The following is a 23527-nucleotide window of genomic DNA, read 5'->3' as shown; positions in this document are numbered from 1 at the left end:
CTTATAATAGAAATCGAATTCAAATGGAAAAAAATAACATTAATTGTGATTTATGCGCCCAACATCAATGAAAAAGCTTTCTATAAAAAATTGTACCAAAAAATAATAAAGTTTGGGAAAGAAAATATCTGTGTGGTTGGAGACTTCAATGCAGTAGCAAATTTTGAAAAAGATTATAAGGGAATAGAAAACAACCCAACTTACCGAATGACTCACTAATACTCAAAAAAATTATGGACTGTGCAGAAGCAAATGCTTTAACCCTTAAATTAAAAAATAAAGAAGACTCCGGTTATTATAAAATATGGAATTCTTTTTATGATTGGTTCAAGAGAAGGAATGAAAGCACAAATTAAACCACGATAATAATATTTTGTTACGGTTTCTATTGTTTTTGGTATAACAGATTTGTTATGATATGTATACAGTAGTTATGGAAACAAAATCTTTAGGAAATTAAATATTTAATAAAGAGTGTATAGAAAGCGGCTAAGAAATAAATGACAATAAATAAAATATGGATAACCAAAATGATTAACAGTGAATACCGATTGTATTTACCAGAAAATAATTTGATAATAGAAGAAATTGTATTTTCCCTCCTAATATGAGGATATAAATGATATTTCTTTTTGTTGTTGTCATTTGTTTTTGTTTGGTATTTTTATTATTGTTGTTGTTTTTTGTGTGTTTTGTTTCTTTTTGGTTGTTGTTTGTATTTTTGTATTTTACAAATGTATGCAAGTTTATTTTCAGTTACTATGTTTTTTTTAATCACCCATCTGCCTACAGGCTTTCTCCCCCATTTCATTCAATAGTCTGTCATGCTTGTTACTGGGAAATGAATTCCATTCACTCTGACATTTCATATACTTACTGATATGGCATTCAAATAATTTTTTTTAAAAAAAAAAGAAGATTCCCCAAGGAATCACAGGTTGTCGTGTTCATTCTTAAGTTTGAGAAAGAGAAATAAAACAATTTCACTCACTCACTCTCTCTCTCTCTCTCTCTCTCTCTCACACACACACACATTTTCCTTATTAATCACGTTTCATTTCATTTGTATAAAGTCAGAATAGAATTGAAAAGTTTCAGCCAGAGCATTGCCATTTCCACTGTAACTTAGACTTGAAGTTTAAGAAAATCTTTGAGCCTGTATTTAAATAAAAGGGAAGAAAAGTAATGACCCAGATTTCCATGGCCAACATGAATAGTCAAAGAAAGTCCCCTCTAACCACTACAAGGAAAATTTAAGCAATAATTCATTGCTTTTTTAAAAGAGAAAGAATTTTTGAAGACCTAAAATGAAAATCCTCTTCAGGTAAATGCCGATGAGTGAAATCCTGATTACAGCCTCATCACCCATCTGCCTGCAGTCTTTCTCCCCCATTTCATTCAATAGTCTGTCATGCTTGTTACTGGGAAATGAATTCCATGCACTCTGACATTTCATGTACGGCATATAATGAACGTTCTACAAAACTGTCAGCTTCTAACAAAATTAACTTTTTTATTGCATTAATTTTTTTTTACAACAACCCAGCCTTGCAGCTAAGTTCATACCTGTAGTAAGTAGGGGTGGGTTCCACTTAGCTTCGCCACTGGTTTGTATCACATTATGACCATATACCAAACTTATTGGTATTTTATGATAAGATAGCATGCATAAATATAAATGTGCCAGCGCTGATGTCACTTCATATGTTCCATATTATCAAATTAGACGATTGAGCTAGAAAAGATAAACCTGAAACCAGTCAATTCAAATCACATTTTCTCCTGTTTGGCTACCATTTGCTCAAAAGATTCCAAATTGTAAACTTGTTGTTTTAAAATTTTGACCAGAAAAATAGATATGGATAATTGCTAGCCTAGCTGACTTTGGTCTCAACAACTGTAATGGTAGGCAACTCCTCCACCCTCCAGTTCCTTCAATAAAATCCTGAGCTTTTATGGCTCTCTGGGCTGCTCATTTTATTCAGGCCTCTGTGGGGCCTGTTTCCATGGAAACAGGCAGGCAATCTGCAGCTATTGACAGGACAGGATGGTTTTATTTTTAAGAGGCTTGGACACATAACAGGTGCATTCTTACCCAGTAGGTAGCAAATAATATTGAAAATGTAGAAGAGTTGGGAAGGGATAAGCATTTATAAGAAGCATCATTATAGAATAGGCCAAGCAATTTAGCTGTAGGATAACGCTGGGTGTAAACTATGCATGTCCACCATAACCTGCAAGATAAATTGAAACTCTGTATATGGAACTCTCTTCACTTTTCTCCTAAGAAGCCCCAAAATATGTTAACAATCTCTTGCATTTGATGCTAAGGTAGAATAGAATAGAATTCTTTATTGGCCAAGTGTGATTGGACACACAAGGAATTTGTCTTGGTGCATATGCTCTCAGTGTACATAAAAGAAAATATAGATTTGTCAAGAATCATGTGGTACAACACTTAATGGTTGTCATAGGGGTCAAATAAGCAATGGTATAACAATTAATGAAATGATTACACATGACCAATTCAAGAAACTACAATTGGCTGAATTCACATAATGTGATAAATCATAAACAAACAAACTCCAGATTGACTTAGCACATTGGAAAAACATAGGCCATTTATATTTAAATGTTAATGGAAACTGTTTGCTCAGGGCTGATCTCATTGTAAATGACCTAATGTTATCATCTGTCTTGTGTTTTATTCATCACTTGACATTTGTTAAAGCATGTCATCAAGGAAATATTAGAATTGCCAGAAAGCATCCCTCAATGAAAACAAGCATGGAATGTTCTGTTAGTTCAATGGCTAATGTGAAGTTGGGAACTAACTCATTGAACTATGTTTCTACTGAATACAAAATAATCCCCCCCCCCCAAATAACCTGCCAGCTTCTGTTTGAAGATCCTGAAGAACTTTGAGCCAGGCAAGCAATTAAAAATGTAAATAAATAGAACAAACAAATAAATCTATGAAGGAGCTACTGTTACACTAGCTGATATTTCATAGTTGGGAAGATATTCCTGATACCTTTAAGTTTCCCCTTTTGTAATTGGTCCTACTCTTTGGGTCAGTAAAGAATACCATAAGTCTACCTTTTTGTATATAGCCCTTCAGCTTTTCAGTGTCCAACAGTCACATGTCACTATTGTTTTTGGTGTCCAAAGTTGGACACAGTACTTTACATTCATTCAAGCCAAGGCAGAGTTAAGTGAAACTGTTTATTTATTTATTTGCATAGATTTGAAATGCCCAACTCCAAACCCTTGTGAATGTTATTTCTCATGCTCTGAATTTAATGATATTGTTATGAGTTCCAAGTTAACATTTGCTTTCGCAACTGCTGTATCACACTACTGGCTTCAATTTTGTTTGTGGATTGCAAGGATACCTAGCATCCTTTCATATATATTTCTGTCAGACCTTGTTTTTTTTTACCCCATGCTTGTGTCTGTTGGTTTTATTATTTATTTTATTTATTACTTAGATTTGTATGCCGCCCCTCTCCGAAGACTCGGGGCGGCTCACAACATGTAAAAAACAAATCATAAGCAATCAGACAATTTAAAATATTTAAATATTTAAAAAACCCCATATGCTAACAGTCACACACACAGACATACCATGCATAAATTAAACGTGCCCAGGGGAGATGTTTCAGTTCCCCCATGCCTGACGGCAAAGGTGGGTTTTAAGGAGTTTACGGAAGGCAGGAAGAGTAGGGGCAGTTCTAATCTCCGGGGGGAGTTGGTTCCAGAGAGTCGGTGCCGCCACAGAGAAGGCTCTTCCCCTGGGGCCCGCCAACCGACATTGTTTAGTTGACGGGACCCGGAGAAGGCCCACTCTGTGGGACCTAATCGGTCGCTGGGATTCGTGCGGCAGGAGACGGTCTCGGAGATATTCTGGTCCGATGCCATGAAGGGCTTTAAAGGTCATAACCAACACTTTGAATTGTGACCGGAAATTGATCGGCAACCAATGCAGACTGCGGAGTGATGGTGAAACATGGGCATACCTGGGTAGGCCCATGACTGCTCTCGCAGCTGCATTTTGCACGATCTGAAGTTTCCGAACACTTTTCAAAGGTAGCCCCATGTAGAGAGCATTACAGTAGTCGAACCTCGAGGTGATGAGGGCATGAGTGACTGTGAGCAATGAGTCCCGGTCCAGATAGGGCCGCAACTGGTGCACCAGGCGAACCTGGGCAAACGCCCCCCTCGCCACAGCTGAGAGATGTTGTTCTAATGTGAGCTGTGGATCGAGGAGGACGCCCAAGTTGCGGACCCTCTCTGAGGGGGTCAATAATTCCCCCCCCAGGGTGATGGACGGACAGATGGGATTGTCCTTGGGAGGCAGAACCCACAGCCACTCCGTCTTATCCGGGTTGAGCTTGAGTCTGTTGACACCCATCCAGGCCCCAACAGCCTCCAGGCACCGGCACATCACTTCCACCGCTTCGTTGACTGGGCATGGGGTGGAGATGTAAAGCTGGGTATCATCCGCATATTGATGATACCTCACCCCATGTCCTTGGATGATCTCGCCCAGCGGTTTCATGTAGATGTTGAATAGCAGGGGGGAGAGGACCGACCCCTGAGGCACCCCACAAGGGAGAAACCTAGGAGTCGACCTCTGGCCCCCCACTAACACCGACTGCGACCGGCCAGAGAGGTAGGAGGAGAACCACTGAAGGACAGTGCCTCCCACTCCCAACCCCTCCAGCCGGTGCAGAAGGATACCATGGTCGATGGTATCGAAAGCCGCTGAGAGGTCAAGGAGCACCAGGACAGAGGATAAACCCCTGTCCCGGGCCCGCCAGAGATCATCCATCAACGCGACCAAAGCGGTTTCCGTGCTGTAACCGGCCCTGAAACCCGACTGCCGGGGACCTAGATAATCGGCTTCTTCCAAGGACCGCTGGAGCTGGAGTGCCACCACCTTCTCGACAACCTTCCCCATAAAGGGAAGGTTGGAGACTGGACGATAGTTGTTAAGTACGGCTGGGTCCAGGGAGGGCTTCTTGAGGAGGGGGCGCACAAGCGCTTCTTTATAGAGTGATGGAAAAACTCCCCTCCCCAAGGAAGCGTTGGTAATCTCCTGGGCCCAGCTCCGTGTCACCTCCCTGCTGGCCGAAACCAACCAGGAGGGACACGGATCCAGTACTCATTTGCAGAAAATCAAATTTCTTCCTGTTGAATTTCATCTCATTCATTTTATCCAACTGCTCCAGTCTTTCTAAATCTTTTTCAATCCTTTGATTTTTATCTAAAACATTAGCCATTCCTTTTTTCCCTGTGTAATTCAAAAATCTGATCACAATTATTTCAAACCCCTCATCAAGTTACTGATTCAAAAATCAGTACTCCACTTGATTCAAAAATAAGCAGAGACATCAAGTAGCTACTTTTAAAGTAGTCATTCAACCAATGAGGAGTTTATGAGTATCTAGCTTACATTTTACAGTTTTATTAAGGAAAATGTCAAGAGGCACTCTATCAAAGGTTTTCCTGTAGTCCAGCTATGCTATATCTAATGCATTATCCTGACCTTCTAAGCTAGAATGCTATCAGAGGATATTAGTCTGGAAAATTTGTGGCAAATCCACTCTGGTTCTTGTTAAGTGTAGTGTGTCTATCTAAGAGCTCACATACTCTTTTTGAGAGCCTAATGCAATAAAGGGATGAAATTGACAGTTTGTAGTTTCATAACTCTTTTTTTCTTCCTCTTTTTAAAGATTTGGATGCTTTTTCCCCCTTTAGTCTTGTGGCATTTTATCTATTCTCCAGAATATTGCAGAGTGATTTTGTGATTATCTTCACCCTTCCTTCACTATTTATGTTTATTCAATTTATATGATTCATCAAACAATTCTGGACACTGGACTCTCAGATCTAAGTTGACTTCCCCCCCTTTTTTTGTCTATCCTAATTCCCCCATTTAAAATTTATTTTTTATTTTTTATATATCCAAAGAATCCTATTATGCTTTGTTGCTATTTTTATAACAGTTCATATGGTTTCTGGAGACCATTTTCTACATATCTTGAGTTGTGTTATCTTTCTTCCATTTTATGCACATGTCCTTTTTTATTTTAGCATTTTAGAAAACTGTACATGTATCCCCACTGGCCTCTTTTGATTTCTCCCATTTTTCCTTTTTTACAGTATGTAACTGTAAATTTTATAGAATTTCCTATAATTCCTGGATGCTTTTTTTTTTAAAGATTTCAAGTTATCAAATTCAACTATCTTCCCTCAGAGTTCATCAAAACCAATTTTTGAATTCCAATATATTGGTATGACTTTTAGTTGTTTTTCTGAATATCACAAATTGAAGAATAATATAGCCCCAGTATTTTTTTCCAAATTCAAGTGTTTTATAATAAAAATCCTACAATAGTATCATTCTTGTTTCTCTCTCTCCTTTTTATTTCTACACAAAAAAATTCATGATGATTTGCATCAACTAATTTCTAAATATCTCTTCAAATTCACCCCACTAAACTTGATTTATGCCTGTAAAATCATATTTTTTATTCTTCAGTTAGGATCTCTGTATAATAATATCTAATATTTTGAGTAACGCCTTTTGGTGTTGCAGAAGAGACGGAGTAACGACTCGGACACAAGAGCTGGATTTAAACTTGGGTCATTTTTATTATAATAAATTTGCATAATTTATTAATTAAATTAGCATGAATTAGCATAAATTTGCATAATCAACATACTTAACTATGACCCGGAACCAAATGGACCTGCAGGGTCAAACAAACACTTCCGGGGCGGAAATGACGTAAAAGGTCAACATTCCTGGGCAACTATGGGCGTAATCGATGCTGGTCCAGGTGAGGGACCTCTCCCTCACCTGAGACCCTGCCATACACTCGCATGAGGGGGGTCCCGCCGGCTCACCCCTACCCTGGGACTTCAATAGCGGGACCCAAAGACAGGTTCCCCCCAAGTGCGCAGGTAGCACCCACCATGGTCTTGGAGAGAACCTGTCAATCATCCCCAAAGATGCCCAAGGGAGAACGCGCAGTTGCTGAAACCACCCAGATTTCCGCCCCTAACCTGCCTACCCAATGACCAGAGGTAAGCCAATTAACCTAATTAAATGCAAACACCCCCTAACCGCACATCCATCTCCCCAGTGTGGAATGGGCGAAAAAACAGCCTGGCCTAATGGGCGAGGCTGCAAAAAATTCCCATTCGGCCCCCGCAGGCGACCCCTAGGCACACTGCAAAATAGGGAAGGGCGGGTGGGTGTCTGCTCAGGCAACCAGGTCCGGGCGAAAAGGCTGTTTCCCGGCCTGCTGCCCCTTAAATAGGGCCAGCAGGCCCCGCCCGGACCCGACGTCATGCCCAGCCACTTGGGCAGGGCATTCCCGGCCGAAATCTCGTCTCGCGAGATTTCGGCCGAAAACAAGATGGCGGCCGCCATCTGAAGGGTCCGAGTCTGCCCGGCCCTTCAGCAACATCGCCGTGGGGCCGGTGAGTCAGCCGGCGTTATTGCAGAAGAGACGGAGTAACGACTCGGACACAAGAGCTGGATTTAAACTTGGGTCATTTTTATTATAATAAATTTGCATAATTTATTAATTAAATTAGCATGAATTAGCATAAATTTGCATAATCAACATACTTAACTATGACCCGGAACCAAATGGACCTGCAGGGTCAAACAAACACTTCCGGGGCGGAAATGACGTAAAAGGTCAACATTCCTGGGCAACTATGGGCGTAATCGATGCTGGTCCAGGTGAGGGACCTCTCCCTCACCTGAGACCCTGCCATACACTCGCATGAGGGGGGTCCCGCCGGCTCACCCCTACCCTGGGACTTCAATAGCGGGACCCAAAGACAGGTTCCCCCCAAGTGCGCAGGTAGCACCCACCATGGTCTTGGAGAGAACCTGTCAATCATCCCCAAAGATGCCCAAGGGAGAACGCGCAGTTGCTGAAACCACCCAGATTTCCGCCCCTAACCTGCCACGGAGCGGGGGTCAGATCTCTATCTTGGCCCCCCGACTCCCCCCTCTATCTGCGCCAGCTCACGCAGAGACCTCTGCAGGTCCTGTAAGAAAATGGCGTTCCCCTGTTCTGACAGGTGAACGCCATCGGCCCGGTAAAGCCACGGCCGATCTACAGTGATGAGGGGATGGGCAACTACAATCCCCCCTAATTCTTTGACAGTTTTTCCCACGGCCTTATTCACCCTACGTCTAACCCGGTGGATGGCCCTAAGGGAAATGGCGTCCCTCCAAACGATCCGTGGGAGGATCTCTGACCACACCACTTGCGTGGTGGGCCATAACGTGCGAAGCCGCCGCAGGTCTTCGCGCGCCTGGACGATCAACGGTAGACCGCCAAGCAGGCATAGGTCATTGCCACCGAGGTGCAAGACCAGCCATCTGGGTGCGGCTATGGGCTGCCGACCACCCAGTCCCATCTGGGCGCGACCCTGGGTAGCCGCCCGCCCAGCAGCGCCGGGTACCGCCTTGAGATGCTGCGTACCCAGCAGCGTCGGTAGGAGGCCCTCCCACCGCATACCCCTCCGGCCCATCCAAACAACATTGACCCACCGTCCCAACGACAGCTGGGTCCCGATGGCACTTCTGGCTGCCGAGCGGCCGGCCCAGAAGACCATGCTGTGGCCACACAGCAGCGCCGTCGGTTTCTGCCTGGACTGGGAACCTGGAAGAGGACACACACAGAGAGGTTACCTAGCCTAAACCCTGCCCCGGATCCTCAGCGGGCCTAACATAACCCAAATATGCCGCTGACCGCCAGCGGCCGATCTCCTGAATCCGTTGGGCCGGGAGACCAGAAAGTGCCGCGCTAGTGGCGGCGCCGATACGGAACGAATGCGTTCCATAGCCGGCGGGATCCATGCCTACCTGAGACATAGCCTTAGACACTATCGCCCAGAATTGATACCGGGTCAGGGGGGAACCATCCTGGTGTATAAAAAGGTACCCACGCCCTGACCCACGCAAGACACAAAATTGCTGCAAAGCAGCCACCGGGCAAACAGACTTATCGGTGGCTGCGCTAAGTTCAAGTCTAACCCCTCTGTGCAACTGATCTGTCTTGGAGTGTCTCACCAAAAGAGAGACACCCCCCTGTCTAAAGGTCAGATCAGCGAGCTGGAAGGCGCGGAGCGACAAGTCAGACTGCGAGGAGGCCATTGCCTCGCTGACCCTGAGGGCCCCGAAAAACATAACGCAAGTCGCTGCCCTGAACAGCCGAGCCTCGTAAGGAGAGGCACACAGACTGCCAAATGTCTGATTAATCAGAGACAGCTGCTGAACCGTCAGGGCCCGACGAGTGTCAGAGGGAAACCCCTGTCGCTCCCTCACCCAACCTTCCAGCATCCTCCGGATGCGAAAATCACCCGTAAAATCACCAAACCCCCCCGCCTTGGACAGAAAGGCGAGGCCGGCTAACCTAGCCCTGATAGTCCTCACTGAAAGGCCACGCCCCTTCAGCAGGACACAGAATTCAGCTAGGTGCTCAACCGGGGCAGGCCAGCAATGGGGGTAACCCTTACCCAGCCTGAAATCCCCAAACTCCTTACCTGCACGCTGATAAGCTCGCAGGGTACTAGGAGCTACCGATAAGGCGATCGCCCTGGAGGCCTCGTCTCTCCAGCTCTCGAGAGCCCGCCCAGGCTCCACAGGTGGGCTGGAAACACCTCCGGCGACTCTCGGGCCCACGGGGCCAGGGTCCGAAACCTGGACAACTGACCACGGGACAAGGCGTCAGCCACCCCGTTATCTAAACCAGGGACGTGCCTAGCCAAAAACAAGGCGTTCAAAGACAAGGACCTGTGCACAAAATGGCGGACAAGCCGCATCACCCTATCACTCTTAGAGGACAGGGCGTTCACAACATGGACAACCGCTAGATTGTCACACCAAAAATGCACAGTCTTATCCCTGAACTGCTCCCCCCAGAGCTCTAAGGCCACTATTAAGGGGAAAAGCTCCAAAAAAGTTAAGTCCTTAACCAATGAACAGGCACTCCATTCCGGAGGCCACGCCGACCAGCACCACTGGTCACCTAACACTACCCCAAAACCGCAAGTCCCTGCGGCGTCGGAACACAGCTGCAGCTCCGCTTCCAAAAGAAGCTCCTGCCGCCAAAACGACAACCCGTTAAAACGTTCCAAAAACTCCCGCCACACGCAGAGGTCAGCCCTGACCCCTGCACATAAGCGGGTACGATGGTGGGGCAAACTTAGCCCCTTCATCGCATCATACAACCGGCGAGAAAAAGCCCTACCAGGCACCACTACCCGACAGGCAAAATTAAGAATCCCAGCCAACTCCTGGAGCTGCCGAAGAGTAACCTTCCTGCAGCCCAGGACCGCCTCAAGCTTGGACCTGATTTTAATCAACTTATCCAGGGGCAATCTGGAAGATTGCTCCACTGAATCCAATTCAATACCAAGGAAGGTAATCCTGGTGGCAGGGCCTTCGGTCTTCTCGGAGGCTAAAGGCACCCCCAATTGAGCACAAAGGGCCTCGAAGTCCCGCATCAAAGCAAAGCATTGCTCCGATTGCGCAGGCCCGGCCATCAAGAAATCATCAAGGTAATGAACGACGGACCCCAGGCCACTCCGCCTCCTGAGCACCCACTCGAGGAAGGTACTAAAGCTCTCAAAAAGGGAGCAGGAAATAGAGCAGCCCATCGGCAATGCCCTATCCACGTAAAACCCACCTTCGAAATGGAAGCCCAGCAGCTCGAAGTCGCCTGGGTGAATGGGGAGGAGCCGAAATGCCGACTTAATGTCGCATTTACCCATAAGGGCTCCCACCCCACACTCCCTAACCATAGCCACGGCCGCATCAAAGGATGCGTACCGGACAGAACAAAGCTCGTCAGGAATGAAGTCATTCACTGACTCCCCTTTCGGAAAAGATAAATGGTGAATCAACCTAAATTCACCACTCGCCTTTTTGGGGACCACACCTAAGGGGGACACATGAAGATTCGGAAAGGGCGGCTCCGGGAAGGGCCCAAGGACCCTGCCCTCAGCCACCTCCTTTCGAATCTTAGCCCGTACAATGTCTTCATGTCCGACAACCGACCTGAGGTTGTCGGACATGAAGGCCCTCCTAATACCCACATAAGGGATCCTAAATCCCTCGGAGAAGCCCCTCAAGAGCAACTCGGCTCTCGGGCGAGGGTGGTAGTCGATCAACCAACCCTCAAGCACAGAAACATTAATTGGGCTGGGCCCCTTTTCCCCCAGCTGGTGGGGGAGGTTTTCCTGGACCCCCGCCCTTCTTCTCCGCCCCTTTCTTGGGGCGGGGACAGACTGAAGCCGCATGGGACCCACCACAATTCCCGCAGGCATGCTTGTACTTACAAAAGGGACGAAAACACGCCCCTTTTGCAGCAAACTCATGACAAGCGGGCGAGGCCCCCTTGCCAGCCACACCCGGAGTCGCCTTGGCCGGCGAAGCCGCGCCGGGCTCCTCCTCCATAAAGTGCCCACTATCCGTGCGCTCACACCCTTCCTTCCCGGACATATGCGTGGCCCGGAACCACAGGTCCGGGACCACCATATCCCACGGCAAGTTGGGCTCCACAGCCATCCTCATGCGGAAACCCTTATCATAATGGCGCCAGATGGTGCCCTTATATTCAAAGTGGGCCCTGGCAATTAAGTCTATATACTTAAACATGGCAGAGGCCATAGCCGGCTGCCGTTGGATCACCACCGACCCATAGGTAAGAAAGGCATACAGCCAGGAGCTGAAGCATTTCGTTACCTTGGTCTTCTTCGTTTTCTCCCCCGGGACAATCTCTTTCTCCTGCTTGGGAACCTCACGGTTCAAAAGCGAAAAGAGATCCACGTACTCGCCCCGCCAAATAGCCTCCTTGACCGACGGGTGAAGGTGGCAACCTAGAGGGGTGGACGGCAACCCGCACGGTATGGCCCCCGCTTTGATACACGCGAACGGGTCCCATATCGAGTTGGCCGCCACACCAAAAACTCCCGCCCCGTGAGCATAAGGGAGAACCGGGAGCGGGGGCATGACAGGAGGGGCCGGGGGAACCCACCCCCCTGTACCTGCCACCGCTGGTGTCCTCGCAGGGCCCGTCCCGGGCAGCGGGGCAGCACCCGCCGCCTGCGGCCCTGAAGGAGGAAGCGGCGGGGCCCATACCTGCCCGCAGGTGCCCGCGGAGGCCCCAAAAAAGCTAGACCCACTCCCGACCCCCGCCGGGGGAAAACCCGGGGCGGGGGGAGGAAGAAAGGACAGTGATGTGTTGTGTGGTGCAGCCTCACCTGCCCCGTACGGGGTTGAAGACATCCACGGGGGGCCCAATGGTGCGGGGCCAGGGAAAGCCGCCATCGGCCTTGCAGGGGCCTGCCGTCCAAACGGAGCCGGCTGCCCAGCCTGGGCCGCCGCCGGATCTCTCCCCAACGCCGCGGGCACTTGATCGCTGGACGCTCCGGGGACTGCACCGCTCCTCCACTGCTCAAGCTCGTCAAGCCGCTCCAACACCCTGGCCCAAGACATAGCAGGAGAAAGATCAGGTTGAGGGGCAGGAGGCAACGATACCACACCCCCCTGGTCAGGGACCACCCCCGCATTCCCCTCCCTGCTGGCCCGGGCCCGGGCAGAAGGCCTAAGGGCCCTCCTGGGGCGCGCCGCAGGCGGAGCCATAGGAGCAGTGGCAGGCCTCTTCTTAGGAGCCATCACAGGGTTTCCTGGAAAACCAAAACAACCTAGGACCGAACCCCTGGAACGAGTGGCAGGCACAAATCCCCCAACGCAGGGCCCTACCTAGGGTCTGGGTCCAGAAAACAGAAAAAAAAAAGGGGGGGGGAAGCCCCTGCTACCCCCTCAACCCCTTACTGAATTATAATATCAACAGTAAAATTATATTTACACAGTATTTATTAGTATTTAATGGTATTGTATTGCTAATGGCAAGCCTCCCTTGCAGGCAGGCCTGAAAGGCCTGGAATCCGGCCTCCCAAACAGCAACCTCCCAAGACCGGGGGCCCCCCTGAACACCCCCCACCGCGCCCTCCTCCCAGCCGGGAGGAGGTTACCAGTCCCCCTCGGGCCCGAGGGGGATCGCTGAAGCAGCTCCCAAGCGAGAGGAGTCCGGCCACGTAGTCTTGCAGCAGGCAAAGTGTAAAGTAGCACAATCGCGCCTCAAAGAAACCTCGTTGCAAGATACAGTACTCTTCGCCCCCTCGGTAGGCCACAAAATGGCGGCCGCAACACGAGGGAGACCCAAAATGGCGGCCGAGCAGCACCAAACAAGTGTCTGCTCAGGCAACCAGGTCCGGGCGAAAAGGCTGTTTCCCGGCCTGCTGCCCCTTAAATAGGGCCAGCAGGCCCCGCCCGGACCCGACGTCATGCCCAGCCACGTGGGCAGGGCATTCCCGGCCGAAATCTCGTCTCGCGAGATTTCGGCCGAAAACAAGATGGCGGCCGCCATCTGAAGGGTCCGAGTCTGCCCGGCCCTTCAGCAACATCGCCGTGGGGCCGGTGAGTCAGCCGGCGTTATTTCTGTGATAAGATATTGTGAATTTCTTGGCTTTAGTCTAGTGAAGGGCTACCAAATTTTTACTACCACACTGTGGGCATGGCTTATGCAGGACACCCTGCATTTTCTTTCAACATCTTGTGCAAATTGGGTGCTCTGCCATGGAACTTCATTTTCGCTACCCCACTGCATTCCCCCACATCTGAGCAGTAGCGCACCCCTGCTTTAGTCTGTAGTTGCATATTCATATTCTGTACACTCCTCCTTTTGCTCTAGTTTAATAGTTTTACAAAACTTTCTTCCCAGATTTTGTTGCACACATTTTTCCCCCAAGAATTGTTTGTGAATCTAGTCATTGTCTCATAATGCAAACTCTTCTTGATAACAGCATTTATCCACTTAGTTATTGACTTCAAGTTTCCTGTTTTTATATTTTCACCATAATGTTGAAATGGAAAGGTTGATAAAAAACTTAACTTGGTTCCTTTTCTTTTCAGATATCTCAACCAGCTTTGTAATTCATTTTCATATAAATATGAGAGAAACATAGTTGTTGGTTTGTATTATGTTTATAGACTCCTTATTTTTATAGCACTTAGAAGACAATACACTTTGTACAATGTCATACCAGTTTTGCAAACTTAAGTTCTCCATATTGACACCAAAGTGACTTTTTTTCTTCCTCACAGTGCTCCAAATGTCTTATACAATGTTCTGTGATGCAATTTGTTTTGATAGCTGTTTATCATCCTCTAGAGCAGGGTTAGGCAACTAAAATCCCTCTACAATCTGTAAAGGTGCCATAATTGCCCATCCCTGCTCTAGAGGGAGAACATAGAACCAGTGACTTAGTTTTATTGGTACAGAATTCTTCCTGATCTTTTCTGCTTTTTGGTCACATTCTTACACATTTATTTATGCCTTGGCTTGATTTTCCCCCCTGTGTTTTCTTCACTTTTTTGTCCCACTTGTCCAAGATGCTCTTATTTTCCCTAGTGTATATTTTATCTCTCTTCTTTGAAATTATTTCACTTCAATAATAAAGTCTTGCCTCCCGATAAGGAAACAAGGCTATACTAGAAGCAAGTATAGTTTACTCCTTTTCATGCAGAAAGGCAATTGTACATACATTCACAGTGATGTCCCAAAGGTTCAAAAGGCAACTGGACTTCCCTTTCTTTTTTCCCTGAACATGTTTCACTTTTCATCCAAGAAGCTTCTCCAATTGCCTTTGGACAACCATGAACTGAATGACTGAGCATTTCCATATATATTTCACAGGGATGCTTCCCTGCACATGTTTGTCGGAGTTTTCCCTGCCAATTTCCCCAACCAAATTTTCATTTAAAAAAATTCCTATTTGCTTATTGTAATGTGGGCTTTCAGAAGTTGCAAGTCTGGTGATGAACTAAAGGAAAGGGGGCGAGGGGGTAAAGAGACTCACTGGTTAAACTCCTGTTTGCTTTTAATAAAAATACATTACTTAACTCCAAATATTTTCAACATTAAAATTTCTATTTTTAGAAAGAACGCTTATACTTCTAAATAATAAAGATAAATAAATTGTCCACAGTATGGATATCACAACAATGTCGAAATGGTTCCTTTGCCACTAAGAGAAAGAAAAGGAATTCATAGGTTTATTGGTCATGATTTAAAAAATGATTATCCCTCTCTTTTTTTGGCTGGTGGGTAATTTAGATATTAACAGTGCATATCCTGTGCATATCTAATTGAAAAGTGAATCCCATTGAGTTTAGTAAGAATCAATAAAATTATTCACAGAAAACAATTAATGGGCCATTATGTGGAACTGTTATTCCTCAAATTACTGGGATATTTCATGAATAATTTTGTGAAATTATTATTCTCTATAGCCTCATTTCTAACATATATTTTCAGTCAGGGTATTCCAAAAATGTAAGAAGTGGCAGTCAATGTACACACAGAGAAAGGTTTCTTTTTTCACAGTCAGTGTGATCTCTATGCACGAAAGAGGCAGATGGCTTCAGATGTTGCAAATCATTATCATAATTCTCTTATCAGACAGTGATAGAGATTAGAGAAAGAGCAGTGTCCATTCCCCATGAGTTACAGGCTCGGTGATTGAACCCTTTCTGAAGAAGATTAAAAAATATTCATGGTTTAGGAGATGAATTCCTTTTTGCTCATTTTATTATTCAGCTCCGCTCCAGTTAAACCAATTTAAGCTGCACAACATAGAAGTTATTAAAAAAAAGTGGAAAAAACTATGCCTATCAACTTTTCATTACATTACTGTACAGCTTTCACCTTGTGAAAAAGGGTATTTTAAAATTAAACTCTGTTCAAGTATACACCAAACGTGGGATGGGTGAACCTAAGAAGCAGGTATTATACGCCTGCCATGCCATCCTCCTTTACATCTGCAAATACCAGAAAGCAAAACAGGTAAAGTAATCCAGATGCAACCCATGGTTGTTTACTTTCATGTATATGTAGCTCTGAAGAAACTAATTTCTTTTCCTTGTTTTTCCTCATCTTCTGCTGCCCATGTGGGTTAAATAATACAAATAAACAAATTATTGGTTGTTCTAAGCAATTGTCTAGTGAGGGAGAAATTTTATATAAGAGAAAAATAAATAAGAGTCCCTTCATTTTTTCACACTTTTAATTTGGATGATCCATTTTCTTCATTTTTCTACTTTTTTAAAAAGCAGTACCAGCAAGAATGGCCAAGCTGGGTTTTTTAAAGAAATAATTATAAAAATTAGCCAGAAACATATCAAATGTGAAGTGATACATGTATCTCCCTTACAGAATATTATGGTAAATGTTTATCTTGTAGCTTGCTATGAAGTCATTTTATTTACCTTTAATGGACTTCACAATTTTGACTTAATAACAAATAAAAAGATAAAAATATTCTTAAAACCACAAGTCAGAAGAAACCATCAAATATAGAATTATATATCAGATTTTCACAGAAGCAAATTGCAGTCACAGGGTTTTTCTAGGAGGAAAAAAATTAAAGCAAAAAAGGAATATAAACACATTTTTAAAATAGTATAAATATGTTCTGAAAATGGAGAAAAATGAATATAAAATTGGAGAAATGTAAACTTATCATCCTATTAATCCATCCTTTCTTATTATATGCCTTTATTTCCCCATGTTATAGTTGCGACAATGCTTAAAAAATAGATTTTGTATAGAATTCACAATCTGAGCAATACGAAAAGACCACAAAATGGTTTCAACCACCAGTGCTATCTGATATTTAATGCTAAAATACATGCTGAATGATACAACAATTCTTCTTCAGTTAGTTTCTATCATCATCATCATCAATCATCATCATCATCATCAATCATCATCATTATTTTTTTTGCACAATCAGTCAGATGTTCAGACTAGGTTTACAATTTTTGTCTACCTGTTGAGTCTTGACCAAGGAGCTGGAGTAGGCAAATGTCAATGATGATGATAATGGTGATGGAGATAATGAAGATAATGATGATGATATCTAATAACAACAGAGTTGGAAGGGACCTTAGAGGTCTTCTAACCCCACTCCCTGTTTGAGCAGGAGACCTTACACTACTTCAGACAAATGGTTATCCAACATCTTAAAATTAAATGATGGTTGTTGTTGTTGTTGTTGTTGTTATTATTATTATTATTATTATTATTGTCAATACAACACAGCAAACAAGATCACTATGCTGGATTTTGTATTTCATCATTAGTCGGGCACTTCCCAAGTACCTAGGTGTTGTGGTTCAGCCTGAGGCAGATCAAAGACCGGCTGCGTCTCTGCTGGCTCCATGCCCGGAGGAGGCTGACAGCGAAGAGGAGGGGGCTGGGCAGTCGGACGGGGGAGAGTCCAGTCAGGAATGTGACGAGGAAGAACAGCATGGGAGCCCCGGGGAGGGGCTCTCCCCAGCCAGTAGCTTGGAGTCTTTGGAATCATTAGGTGATGAAGCACAAGCTGTCATTGACATGCGACAGAGACGTTTAGATCAAAGGAAGGATCAATTGAAGAAATATTATCAGCATTGAATAAGGAACACCAGGGCTTGGGTGTGGTCCTCATTAGCAGGGAAGGGTTTATAAGGCAGGCAAGCTCTTGAAGCCATGTGGAATGTTATCAGTTTGGAGTTGCTGTAACCTGCATTGTTTTCTCGGCGTTTCTGTTCCTGGCTCATGGCCCAGCAGTCTTGAAGAACCGTGGGAGGTGTATGTCTGTTATCTACAGCCTCGTCTTGGCAGCAAGAATCCTACATTGATGCATGGACAATTGCCTTTGTGTATATATTTGGAGTTCCAGTGTTTTCCTGCTTTGTAAGGACATTTTCTGTTAGCTTCATTTCTCTTGAACATTATAAAACTGTACAGTGGTACCTCGAGATACGAGTTTAATTCGTTCCGGACCTGCGCTCTTAAGTCGAGCAGCTCTTATCTCGAACGACTTTTCCCCATAGGAATTAATGTAAATAATTTTAATTGGTTCCAGCCCTCAAAAAACTCACAAAGTTAGTCTAAATTATGCAAAAAGACATTGCAAGAATAAATGTAACTTTACTTATTAATAAGATGATAAGCTGAGAGCTTTCCTTCCCTTCCTCTTTTTACCCAAAACAATCAACATGGCAAACTTTTATTTTTATTCATTAAACTGTAGTTATTTATTCAACTTCACTGCCACCCAATCCTGTAGAGGGAGGAAAGAAGGGAGGAAGGAAAAGGAAAGCAAGAAATGGAGGGAGGAAAGGAAGGAAGGAAAGAAAGGAAGGAAGAAAGAAAGGAAGAAAGAAAGGGTGAAGGGACAGGAACAGAGGAAGGAAGCAAGGAAACTTATGAAAGGGGAGAGTAACTTCACTGCCACCCAATCCTGTAGAGGGAGGAAAGAAGGGAGGAAGGAAAAGGAAAGCAAGAAATAGAGGAAGGGAAGGTAAAAGAGAGAAAGAAAAAGAGCAAGAAAGAAAGCAAGCAAGAGAGAAAGAAAGAAAATGAAAGAGAAATAAAAATAGAGAGGGAGAATGAAAGAAATGGAAGGAGGGAAGGAAGGAGAGAAAGCAAGAGAAAGAAAGAAAGCAAGAGAAAGAAAGAAAGCAAGAGAAAGAAAGAAAGAAAGCAAGAGAAAGAAAGAAAGAAAGAGAAAGAAAAAAGAATGAAAGAGCAAGAGAGCAAGAGAGCAAGAGAGAAAAAGAAATAGAGAGAGAAAGAAAGAAAGAAAGAAAGAAAGAAAGAAAGGCAACTTCAAAGAAAGGCTCACTGAGCATCTCTCACTCTCTCTCTCTTTCTATCCCTCTCTCTTTCTCTCCCCCCTCTCCCCCCCTTTCCCTCTCTCTTTCTCTCTCTCCCTCTCTCTTTCTCTCCCCCCTCTCCCCCCTTTCCCTCTCCCCCCCCCAGGCCGGCAGCGATGTTTTAAAACAGCCGCGCCGTTTGCGAGCTAACTCCTGAGGTGCGGAAGTTCGCCTTTGGCGTTTGGGCCACTCGGAATGTGAAATTCAAAACAGCGTTCGGATCCCCCCACCCCCAGCAGAAGCCAAGGACCCCCAGAGTGGGGCGGCAGGGGAGGCGACCGCCTCTCCACTCACCAAGTGCCGGGATACGAGCCGAGAAGAGCCGGGCTGGCTTACTTTCCTTCCTTCCCGCGCTGATGCAGAGCCACTCGAACAAAGCGTCACGCCCCCCTGACGCTTTTGGCGGCAAAAGAGCCCAGCGTCGCTTCGGAAGCCGCCGAAAGCATCAGAGGGGCACGACGCTTTGTTCGAGTGGCTCTGCATCAGCGCGGGAAGGAAGGAAAGTAAGCCAGCCCGGCTCTTCTCGGCTCGTATCGCGGAGAGGGGCGGCATACAAATCCAAGTAATAAATAAAATAAAATTAAAAAATGTCTCTCCTCTCCCAGCTCTTATCTCGAGTAGCTCTTAAGTCGAGCAGCTCTTATGTCGGGGTTCCACTGAATTTTACCGGTGTGTCTGGCTTATCTTTTTGGGTTGGTCATAGCTTCTGGAGTGACCCAGACAGAACACTAGGACTACATGATGTAGCGGCGAATTATGTGTGCCGATCCCAGTGAAGTAGCTTTTTTGCAATTGACAGATGGAGATTTGGTCAATTCCAATAGTTTTCTAATGTCTGCTGAGATCCTTTGACACTGCGCCCAGCGTGCCAAGGACCACTGATACCACTTTCACTGGCTTATACCAGAGTCGTTGCAGCTCAATTTTTAGATCTTCATATTTCACTAATTTCTCTAGCTGCTTCTCCTCAGTTCTGCTGTCTCCTGGGATTGCAATGTCGACGATCCATACTTTCTTCTTCTCCACAATCAGGATGTCTGGCGTGTTATGCTTATTATTATTATTATTATTATTATTATTATTATTATCATCATCATCATCATCATCATCATCATCATTATTATTATTATTATTATTATTATTTTCATCATCATCATCATCATCATCATCATATACACAATATAACCTTAGGAATCTCTTCCATTCTCTAACAAGGCAGGGTTCATTTTATGTCTTGTGTCACTTGGGTAGAAAAAAAATCAGTTGCTCGGTGATGGCAGAAATGCTTATTACAGAAAACATGTAACATGTAAGTTCAACAAAAATATACCTTGCTTGCAGGAAATTACCCTGACTGTAAGGGGATAGATAAGACAGTACCCTACAGAATGATGGAGGAAAATAAAGATTGAGAAGAAAAAGATTTTGAGCAAATCAGATCACTACTTCACTGGCAAAACAATTCCAGGCCAGTAATACTGACAGCAGGAAGCCTGTTTTTCTGTAATTGTTTCAGTGAAAAGGCAGAAGAGCATCACTACCTTCTTAAAACAGCTATAAAAGGTTTTCAGATTTTGATAATAAAATCTATCTCCTGATAGACTCTTTCAAACACTCAGTGTAGTCATATGCTCTTGTTAGTTTACTCATATAGCACTAGTATATTTCAAAAGTTTTTAAAAAATGAAAATAAAATATTTGACAGGAATTGTAAAGCTATGTAATTGATATCTCTGCAGTACCTATTCATAAAAGCAGTATTCATTCACTTGGAAATATCTCTGGTTGCAGTTGAGGATCCAGACCAGCAATAAGGACAATCAGTTGTAACAAGCCTATTTCAAAATAATGAAGATCTCAGTCTTAGAAAACAGGGTTTTAGTTGTCTTAAATTTGTTTTGCTGCTTCTTTTCCCTTTGGATAATTATGCTAGTTTATTTTTAATGTCCGACTTTGAAGATAAATATAATGAATATAAAGATATTTTTTTTTAAATTTTTTATTACAAATATATATACACATTTACATACAATATATGTTTTATATTAATACAAGGCTAAATCAGCGCGTAACAAATAAACGAACAAACAAACATGACAAACAAACAAACAAAAATATTCTTAAAAAAAGATCTAATTGCTTATTTAAGTACATTAATAACAATACCTATTCACTTAGCATATTTTATAATATTTGTACTTGTATTCCCTTCTGGAGGTAAGTTTGAATGATTTTTGATTTTAAATTATTTTCTGGTGAAGCATTGTTATTTCCTCAGCGTATACCATTTTCTCTTGTAGGTTGTCACTGTTTTTTTTTAAATCTTTTATTTCTTTCTTATCCGCCTTCTTTTATTCATATTCAATTTCTTTAATGTCATACAGATCTTTTTTTTATAAAAAAGTTTTTTGTATATATGTCTTTTGCATTTTTTTTTCTATGTAATGAAAAGGATATAAAGTATTGTTAATTTGATTTTTTCTTTTGAATTTTATTTCTTTTCTTAAACCAGTTATAAAGATGTATCCAGGTTTTATCGTGTTCGGAATCTTCTTTATTTTTTAATTTAATTGTTAGTGCGTCAAATTCAGCGCAGTCTAATATTTTTTTAATTATCAAATCGTCTTCAGGTGGTTCGGGTTGCTTCCAATTTTGAGCTATCGTTATTCTAATTGCTGTCAATATATGAATTAATAAGTAATGTTTGTTTTTTTCAATTTTTTGATCTATAATTCCCAGGAGAAAGGCTTCAGGTTTTTTATTTATCTTTATTTGTAAGATCTCTTCTATCCAATTCTGCATTTTGTTCCAGAATTTTTTCATTTTTGGGCAGGTCCACCAAATGTGGTAGTATGTCCCCATTTTTTTGCACCTCCAACATTTTGGGCTTGTTCCTTTATACATTTTGGCTAATGTTGCCGGTGGAAGGTGCCACCTATAATACATTTTGTATATGTTTTCCTTATAGGCTGTAGATTTTGTTAATTTATAGTTCTTGGTCCAAATTGATTCCCACTTATCTAAATTTATGCTATAACCAAAATTTTTGCCCCAACTATGTATACTGTTTTTAACGATGTGTTCTTCCATTTTATAGTGTAGCATATATTTATATATTTTGGAAATCATTTTTTTTTCTTGGCCTAAAATTATCTTATCTAATTCTATCTCTTTTATTTGTATTTCCTTCTTTTTCCCTTCTTGATATTTTGATTTAATTACATTATACGCCCACCAGTCGATTTTGATTCCAATTTCTTCTAATTGTTCCCTAGTTTTTAATTCCCCATTTTTTTCTAATGTTTGATAATAATTTAACATTTTGTTTAGTTCTCTTGAGTTTGGATATACCGTCGCCTCTAAGCTTGAGTACCATTTGGGAGTTTGGTGATAGTACATTTTTTTGATTTTTTTCCAAGTTGTGTATAACGAGTTTCTTATTATATGTTGTTTGAAGTAACTATGTGTTTGTTCTTTATTTTCCCACAGAATAGCATGCCACCCTATTCTCATATCGTGTCCTTCCAGTATTAGAAGTCTTTTATTTTCCAATTTAAACCAATCTTTCAACCAATCCATAATTGCTGCATTATAATATAGTTCGAAATCTGGTAGTGCAAATCCTCCTTGTTTGATATTATCTTGTAGATATTGTATTCTAATTCTAGGTTTTTTTCCGGCCCAGACGAATTTTGTAATCATTCTATTTAATTTTTGAAAAAAGTCTTTTCTTAATATAATTGGAATCATCCTAAATAGATATAGAATCTTGGGTAAGATAGACATTTTTATTGTTGAGATTCTACCTATGAGCGAAATAGGCAATTTGTTCCATTTTTCTAATTTCTTTTTTATTTCTTTTATTAAAACCGTGTAATTATCTTCCTTTATTGTGATCGCTTTTGCTGTTAATTTTATTCCCAAATACTTAACTGTTTTTACTATTTGTAAGCCTAATCTGTCTTCTAATATTTTCTTCTCTGTATTTGTTAAATTTTTAGTCAGTATTTTGGTTTTTTGTTTATTAATTTTAAGTCCTGCTACTTTTCCGAATTCAGTAATCTCCTTTAATAAAACTTCCCCTGATTCAATTGGATCTTCTATATTGAATACTAGATCATCGGCAAATGCCTGAATTTTGTATTCTTGTCCTTTCAAATTTAATCCTTTAACATTTTTATTTAACCTTATTATAAGAAAGAAAATAAAAAATATAGGGGGGAAAGGAAAAAAATTCTTCTAAAATATTCTGGCTCGGGAATTCTAGGAGTTGAAGTCCACAAGTCATAAAGGGGCTATCATTCCACATAAGATATATGAAGGGAATCAACTTAAAATAAAACAAGTTATCTTTCTCCAGCAGGAAATATTTCCAGGGAAAGACATCAGTTCTCCATTATTTTCCTAAATTTCCTCTGTGGTGCTCTCAGTAATCTAGTCTGCTGAGCTAAGTGTAATGTGGGAAACTGTCCAATCCTTATCCACACAATTTGAAGTAGCTTTCATTTGTTAAGTCTGTCAATATGTGAAATGCTGCAAAGAATGGGTTACATGATTCCCCCCCCCTTTGCCTTAGAAAGAATTTTTTTTCACCCAGATTTTTATAATCATAAACATTTATCACTGGGAAAAAAATATGAGCAATAGCCCTGGACTAACAGCCAACAATTGGAATCCTACATAAAGCGGGTGTGTCCTTCTTAAATTGGTGCTCCAAGCAAC

Source organism: Erythrolamprus reginae, chromosome 5 (genome assembly GCF_031021105.1).
Source record: "Erythrolamprus reginae isolate rEryReg1 chromosome 5, rEryReg1.hap1, whole genome shotgun sequence".
Classification (NCBI taxonomy): Eukaryota; Metazoa; Chordata; class Lepidosauria; order Squamata; family Dipsadidae; genus Erythrolamprus; species Erythrolamprus reginae.
This window is presented reverse-complemented; position numbering follows the sequence as displayed.